General features: G+C 31.4%; 1 long non-coding RNA gene across 1 annotated transcript; it reads right to left on the reverse strand.

Annotated features, from left to right (window-relative positions):
- Positions 1-6,974: 6,974 nt before the first annotated feature.
- Positions 6,975-8,528, reverse strand: LOC112637920. The gene is made up of 3 exons (XR_003122836.1): positions 8,352-8,528; positions 7,177-7,257; positions 6,975-7,069 (listed from the first exon to the last, which is right to left on the reverse strand). It is a non-coding gene; the product is annotated as an uncharacterized LOC112637920 (long non-coding RNA).
- Between the last annotated feature and the right edge of the window lie 739 nt (positions 8,529-9,267).

The following is a 9,267-nucleotide window of genomic DNA, read 5'->3' on the forward strand; positions in this document are numbered from 1 at the left end:
AGGACATTTCGCCGCAATATGCCCGTGTCCACCGCATCGAAAACATTTAACGCCTTTTCCCTTTACCTAATGCTACCTAACCTAACCCATATGCTTAAATGATTCTTATCGCCACAATTATAACACCGCCTATCATTCGATTCATCTTCCGCGCGCACAAATTTCTTTTTCCGATCGTCCGTCTTAGAACGCTTTAATTTATTTTTCATCATTTCATATACATCTAACCTACGTTTTAAATCAGAAATACTCTTTGCGTCATATAAAACAATTTTATTTACCTCGTCATCTACTATACCATCTATTATATATTGTATTACCGCGCTAGTTTCCAATTTTGCTCCGGAGGCGATTTCCATCATCTTATAGCAATACTCATGATACGTTTCATCAATCTTCTTCTTCCTTCTTTGAAGCTAGAGGTGTACGTCACGGCTGTCGATCTTCTGAGAAAACTCACGTGTCAAAGCAGCCTTGATGTCTCTCCATGTTTTCCCTCGTGCTTCGTACTTCACGAATAGCTTCGCTGATCCACGCAGGAGTCTCTTCACATATATCGTCTTTTGCACATCATTCCATTGGCACAAGTTTGCCGTCTCGTCAAAATCTCTAATCCACTGCCGGACGTTCTTACCATCATCGCCACTAAATGTATCAATAGAATCTTCAACGTCCTTAAATATTAGCAGGCATCTCTCACGCCCCCGCAACGATTCATGCGATGATCCTCGTTCTCGCCCGTCGTCCTCCGACTCATCGTCAAATTCAAACTCGCAACCCGCTCGACTACGCGCATCGTCATCGTCGTCGCTCTCGTCTCCGTCTCTTTGATTATCGAGAAACATTGCCGCTCGAAGCCGCTCCACCAGTTCTGCCTTGTTAAACGCCCTCTTCAACTTACGTCGCTTCAATTCGTCTTTCAGTTGGGCAACCGTCATGGCATCCACTTGTACAGCATCCTTCGCTCCCCTTTGCGTCATAATATCGTCGTTTATCATCGTGTCGCCACCAAGTCCAATCTCCTCCATCTGCGCGCAATCCCGGACGAGCCCCCAAAAAATTGTGGTGTGGGATGGATAGAATGTGACAGGATGATCTCTTTAAAAATTTTATTTTACCACAACCGAAATAGATATTGAGATACGCGATTTGCGGAAGAAAAAGGTCTGTGATGGTTCCTTGTTGTTTTCGCGCGAATACGAACGAGCCGAAAGTGATCCCCGGCCGCTCGCCAGCTATACATATATAGGGATCCCGATCGATCACGGATATCATCGAAAACTACCGAAATCCTGTGGCGCGGTATAACGTGTGGAACAAAATTTACGCTCCATCCTACATATACAGGGTCTACCAAAAGTGTGGAAACCCCTAAATATCTCGGAAAATATACGTTTTACAGAAAAGTGTTTCCAACAAAAGTTGTAGGGTTTAAGAAGATCTATATACTGATTCTATCAGTTTGACCTTGGATGGCGTCGTCAAGGTCAGGTCAAGGTCACATTGACTTTTTTAAATGACACCCCCTACATTTGATTGCATATTCTTATAGCTTAATTCAAGAGCTTTCCAAAACACTATAATAATGTTCATTTTTATTAAGTACTTTGCGAGTTATGAGGGTTGAATGATAGAGTAGCGCCGGTATTAACATTATCCAAGGTGTACTACATGGAGGTTACTCGCTCGGATTTGCATCTGTTGTGTGTGTGATCCAGCTAACTAAGGCAAGATCGGTCGTGGATCCAGTCAGCAAAAGCAAAGACCCAACCAAATTACAATCGAGCATTTAAAGACCTGGAAAGCAATCGACATAGTAAACAGTAAATAAATTTGTGGATGCTCATTTATCATAATAATTGTTCGAAATGTGTGCGTGTGCGTGCGTGCGGTGCGTGTATACAGAGATCAGGTTAGGTTGCACCAAACGATTGCAAATGTGTTTCAATGTGTTAAAATAAATGCTGAAAGTGGCTGCCATTTACTTCCTGACAATATGCTAATCTTTGGTAGAATGTAGAAATGACTTTACGATTCGTTTCAAAAGGTATCAAAGCCATTTCATCCCTTATTCGCTGTATCAATTCGTGAATGGTTTTAGGTTTTGTTCTGTAAACCTTACTCTTCAGATATCCCCATAGATAATAATCAAGAGGAGTTAGATCTGGTGACCGAGGTGGCCAATCCTCTCCTCCCTCATTTCCGTTCCTTCTTCCTATCCACCGTAGCGGAAAAGTCTCATTTAAAATACGACGTGGTCCTGCACCAAAATGAGCAGGAGCTCCATCATGCTGAAACCATATTTCTTGGAAATTATTTGGAAAAGTATTCTGTATGGCTGGAATTATTTGATCAACAAGTAATCTCTCATACCTTTGAGCGTTCAAATATTCTTCAAAAAAAAACGGCCCTATTAAATAGCCATCTATTATTCCGCACCATACATTTATTTTTTGTGGATGTTGTGTGTGAGTTTCCCGCACCCAATTCGGATTCTCATCTGACCAGAAACGAAAATTTTGATTATTAACTTCTCCCGTTAAGGTAAAAGTTGCCTCGTCTGTGAAAACAATTTGATAAGGGAAGATGGGCCGGACATCTATTAGTGCCATCATTCTTTCACAGAAATGTATACGACGCTCCTCATCTCCGTTTTGCAATTCTTGAACGTATTGCAATTTATATGGATGGAACTTGTTCTTCTTTAAAATTCTCCAAACCGACATGGGAGCAATATCGTGAGTTTGAGCGACTCTCTGAACACTAGAATTGGGATCTTCAATAAATGTCTGCAGAACATCAAGTTGTTTTTCTTCGTTGGTTGCAGACAATGGTCTTCCTGACTTAGAGCGATTTCTTACGCTACCAGTTTGTCTAAAACGTTCTATTGTTTTTAACACAGTGGACTTATTAATTCGACGGTTCGGATACGTGTCATTAAATAATCGAACGACATCAGAGAACGATCTTTCGTTATCACCCCATCCACGCATCATGAGGATAGTGATTCTTTCACGTTCCGACAAGTCGCCAGCCATTTTTAAAACGTTTAATTTTAATTAATCGTACGTTGTATTTGGACGATAACAATTAATTTCTGCTTGCTCAAAGCTGAAGTTAGAAGGTGCTCGTTCTTTGATAGCTTTATACATTCTTAGTTGAATTTTAAATGCGAGTTAGACTGCATGTAGTGCGTCACATAGCGGTAAATGAAGGAACTAACGAGACGTTTCATACACGTTTTATGGAGCAATTTTTTGGCAATTTGACTTCAGCGAAATATGAGGATATGTTGAGGAATCGATCTTGCCTTAGTTAGCTGGATCACACACACAACAGATGCAAATCCGAGCGAGTAACCTCCATGTAGTACACCTTGGATAATGTTAATACCGGCGCTACTCTATCATTCAACCCTCATAACTCGCAAAGTACTTAATAAAAATGAACATTATTATAGTGTTTTGGAAAGCTCTTGAATTAAGCTATAAGAATATGCAATCAAATGTAGGGGGTGTCATTTAAAAAAGTCAATGTGACCTTGACCTGACCTTGACGACGCCATCCAAGGTCAAACTGATAGAATCAGTATATAGATCTTCTTAAACCCTACAACTTTTGTTGGAAACACTTTTCTGTAAAACGTATATTTTCCGAGATATTTAGGGGTTTCCACACTTTTGGTAGACCCTGTATAGTTATGATTATATATACAATATATTTATTATAATTTACATATTACGTAAATCTAGAAATGTTCTCTTTTTTAACATGTTTTGTTTATGGCAGACATTTGACATTAATAATGTTAGTAAATATTTCGTTAAAAAAGATGTAGAAAATATTCTTCGCAAACGTTCGCTTATATACTATCAACAAATACGTCAAAGATATTTAAAAATTCCTAGAATATGTCGAATTTTGTGACACAAAGTAATAATACAAAAGCTTTCCGAATATCAAGAAGAACATTAGCAAAAAGAGATAGCCTTACAAATAAAAATCTAGAAGAAGTCTAGAAATTTTAAATTGATAGATGTAAATGAATGAGACAGTATGTTATTTCTAGCAATTTATTTTGTATACAAATAGTTATAGTTTGGAAAGACAACGTTTCTAAATCTATGTTTATGTGAGATTCTTTTATTTTCATTCATATGATAAACAGAATATGTTTCTAAACTTGTTTCGTTTTTTTATCATTTTTAATTATATATGTACATATATGTATAAGTTATTTTATTATTTTAATAATATTAATAATATATTCCCAATTTTGTAGATGTGAGGCGAGGGTAAACTTTAATTCGAAAAGTTAACATTCATGTTCTGCGTATTATTGTAAAGAGTACATCTGTAATATTGATAAAGTTCCTTAAGATTATTATAAAACCTTACTCTCAACTCTAAATTATTTAGACAACGCATGATATTATGCATGATTAATTTTTATGATATATTTTAATAAATAAGATGAAGTAAGATATATACACGTATCATAAATGTAATAATGTAAATATATAATTTTGTTAAGATCATTTTTTCACATTTGTAAATTTTGAGATCTGCAAAATTGTGTGATATTAATAAATAAAAATATTTCAAATAATTTTAATAAGAGAATAAAAGTAAATTACTTCAAACGACGTAGTAATTTACTTTTTCTGATTTATTATACACATTTATTTTTGTAATATTAGTATAACACAATTTTATTTTTCTCAAAATGTAAAAAATAATAATAAAATAATTCTCAATCTTCATCTAACAAAGAACATCATTATTTCTTTAAATTTAAATTTAACATTGATTTTAGAAGTTATAGGAATCGTATAAATAATTAATTAATTATAAGTATAAATTAATTATTAAAAATATATATGTGTAATTAATTTAATATATAAAATATATTTAACTATTGTATTTATTACATAAATTTACAGGCATAACATATAAAGAGCTATTTAATCATAATTAGATATTATTAAGTAATTGCTGTAAAACATATTCTTTATAATATTACATATAATATTTTTATTTATGTAATATTATTTTACTTATAATATTATACAATATTAAATATTATATTAATATAATTATAATGTATTTTTAAAATGTAATTTTTATGGAACAATATATTTAGCAATATTGACAATATATTTAAAAATACACGATCAATATATGCACAAATGTATGTAAACGTCGTATTGTAAATGTTCCATATTTTGTATTAATTAATATATACATATTATATACATTGCGAATATTAATTCATACATAATACGATTTTTGGCAAGACTTTTTTACATTTGATAAGTATGATTTTATTTTACAAGTGATTTTAAATCGATACACTATTTCTTGAGACATAAAAATAAGAATAATGTAACCATATAAATATGAGTATCATTATAAACATATAATGTTTAAGAAATAAATGATTGAAATATATAAAAGAGTATTCCAACTTGGCATACACAGATTTAAAAAAATTTATATAATTGTGAAACGTAAATCTAGAAACGTTTTCTTTTTAATATATTTTGTTTATGTTAAAATTTAGCGTTAATAACATTAATAAATATTTCGTTAAAAAAAATGCTGAAAATTTTCTTCCGCAAACGTTCGTTTATATACTATCAACATTTCGCAATTAAAAAAGATATTTTAAAAATTCAAAGATATTTAAAAATTCTTAGAATATCTCGAATTTTGTGACACAAAGCAGTAATATAAGATCTTTCCGAATATCAATAAGAACGTTTATTTTTAAATCGATAGATATAAATAGATAAGCGGAAGAATATTATTTCTAGTAATTAAATATTATTTTTAGTATTTATTTTGTACATAAATGGTTAAGGTTTGAAAAAACAGCATTTCTAAATCTATGTTTATGTGACTTTCTCTTATTTTCATCCATATAATAAGCAGAATATGTTTTCAAACTTGTCTCGTTTTTTTATACTATTATTTCCTTGCCAGCTTGGTAGGAAGGAGACAGAAAACTGTATTCTGTCCTCTTGTACTATCCGAAGCTAGTCAAAGCGGCGAGCTCACATTCTCATTATCCTTTTCACGCCGTGTTGCATGTTACTTGCGGCGGAGATCTGGTAGCTTTTGTTACACAAGTTTTTCTTTAAAACAATTGTGTTCTCTTGTCTGGCGATGCCTCTTTAAGGTGCCATGCTGCGATGAATGTTTTTTTATTTCTATATGGTTAGATTAAAATAAAAAGAATTATACGTTTTTTAAATTATATTTTGTTTATTCTGTTACAATAAATGTTCAAAATGGCGATCTACAACCTCAATACAAACATTGCGCATCTACGGTGCATTTGCTGACGTACCCTTTGAAAAATTCCAGAATTATTGCGAATTGTATCGCATGCGTTCGTAATCCTGTAATGAGCTCATTTCGGGTATTAACAGAGGTTGCATATGACATTGTAACGGGGGCAAGAAATACGCAAGTGTAAATGTTCATTCAACCTGGCGCCAGGAGACATCGCCGGACACGGATTGCTTAACAAAAATTGTTTTATTTATCAAGATCTGTCACCCCTTCAAGTTTGTCCGAAAGCACCCTGTATATACAGGATCCGGCCAAATAACATATGTAAGCGAGTACAAGGTAATCCCTTATAAAAAAATAAGAAAAAAATATAGAATACAATTTTTTCATTTGAGGCTTTGTTTTCGAGAAATTCGAGTTTAAATATCCGTTCCGTTTAAATTACATTTTCATTAATTGTTTATTTTAAATTGTTATAAATTACAGTTATATAAATTTATACAATATCCAATTATACAAGTTATATAATTTTATACAGTATCCAGTTATACAAATTGTACAATTTTATACAGTAGCCAGTTATACAAGTTATACAAAAGTTATATAATTTTATACAACAAATTATACAATATGCAATATTTATAAACCATTGTTTTTATATAATCTCTTCTCTCTCTTTAAAAAAAATATTTAAAATCACATACATTTATATATCATCGATAATATTCCAATAATAATAACAGTTTTAAATGTTCTTACAAATAGATCCACTCTAAAATAAATACTTCTATTATATTTAAAAATTAATATCTTATGCAATCAAATAAGCAATTAATGTATCCAACAAATAAATAACAATAATGTTTCTTTTATTTTTACCTTTTACAATGTGCTTTAGCTGCTTTTAATCGATTCATATCTTCATGAAGAAGATATTTTTTGGTACCTATTATTGCATCCCTTCAAATAATAAAATAAATATTTAAAATTATTTTTAATGTAAATATTATTACATTAACAAAATTGTATAATATTATAAATCAATCTATTTTTCAGCAATTAAAAACTATATTTTTATTTCACGTTTTATTTTTATTTCATTTATTATCATAAATGAAATAAAAATATAAAGATATAAATCCAGTATGTGCTTAATTAATTTATCGTGCATTTGTTGCTCATTGAATATATTAAGTTGACTTATATAAAGGTAATTATTTAGCTTAGGAGGGCCATCTCGAATAACCTTGACTTTGACACATATTGTCAAAGTGATGGACCCTGAGTAACATTCAAAAGGTTTTAGTCGACGCTCATTGTTTATTTCAAAGTTATAAATAAAAGAAGTTAATGATATAAATAATGTGAAACGAGATATATTTGTAAAATTTCATGTGGGTTTGCGACTTTCCACATACACACACGCGCGCGTGCCGCCCTCCCGCCAGTAGGCAAGGTGGACCTTGCTTCATGTGGAAAGTCGCAAAGCCATGTGAAATTTTGCAAATATACATCTCGTTTCACATCATTTATATCATTAATTTCATTTGTTAACAATTTTTTAATAAGCGGCGACCTCCAATTATTTTATAAGCAAAAGTTACTTAGAATGATGTCTTTGACAACACACGAAGATCAAAGTCTCGGGGCAGAGGTCCGAATTGTATAAAATTATCATCTTTTGAAACTTTGAGATGGAGATAGGGACTAGACTATTTAAGTTCGGCTATTATATATATATATATATATATACATGAAATTACGCGGGAAAGTATCCTTGACAACATATGTCAAGGTCATCACCGTATAGACCGCAAATTGTTTAGTTTTACCAAAATTATTTTTCAAATTTTAATTTTTATGAAAGAGCAACTTGCTCAAAAATATAAGGTAGTATTAAATTATGATATACCATTAATAGAGAGCACTATTTAGTAAATATTTTTGAATTTTTATATATAATTTCTAATAAAAATAAAAGCCCAAAAACCATGTGCTGGATCAGCACATTCTAGCTTCTTTCTATTTAAGATAAAGAATATTTTTATATTTACCTAAAATACTTAGTCATATCAATATCAGAAAGATCTATCGAAAATATTTCTCGATCATCAGGTGGTATTAGAGACATCAAATTTCGACTATTTGTGTTATCAAATTTCCATTCGTTACACATAAAATGATGCAAAACATGATTGGCCACGTATGCTTTCCTTTGTAGTCCTAATATCCTATGTAGCATATTATAAGCATTAAGGTAAGATAATCGAAAAATGAATATTTTACTAGATATTTTATGGTTCTGTAAAATTAAGGAATGATTATTTTAAGCCTCATAACTTGAAATGTATTCAATGAAGAAATACTTTATTATAGAGTTTTGGAAAGCTCTCGAGATAAACTGCAAGAATAAGTAATAAAAAATAGGGGGTTCCGTTTAAAAAATTGAAGATGACCTTTACGTGATCTTCAAACGACTTTCTAATGTAAAATCAATGACACCATTTTATGGCTCCCTTAAAACTATGCAACTTTTGTTTAAAACATTTTCACCGAAACCGTCGTAGTTTCAAGATATTCAGCTGCATTACTTAAAATGATACCCTGTATATAACACGCGATTTACACTTTTAATAACTATATAATTTTTCAATTATTATTAAAATTGGAAATAATTGAAAACTATCACAAATTTAAAAATAATTATTTGAGAAATATGCAATTTTACATATTACAGTTATTCTTAAAAAAATTTTTTATATAAAAAGAATACGTGCAAAATAACATCTTGAATTGATAAAAGTAAAAAAAGAAAAATAAGTATATATATATATTTTTTTTTTATTCGCGGATGTTCTGCCGGGCGGCAGCTTCCGGCATTGCCGAGAAAACGGAACGATTCCGGGATGTATCGTTAAAATGTATTCGCATGTGTGTGTATGTAGCGACCAGCTGATCGCAGCGGGCGCC

Source organism: Camponotus floridanus, unplaced genomic scaffold (genome assembly GCF_003227725.1).
Source record: "Camponotus floridanus strain SB8 unplaced genomic scaffold, Cflo_v7.5 scaffold220, whole genome shotgun sequence".
Classification (NCBI taxonomy): Eukaryota; Metazoa; Arthropoda; class Insecta; order Hymenoptera; family Formicidae; genus Camponotus; species Camponotus floridanus.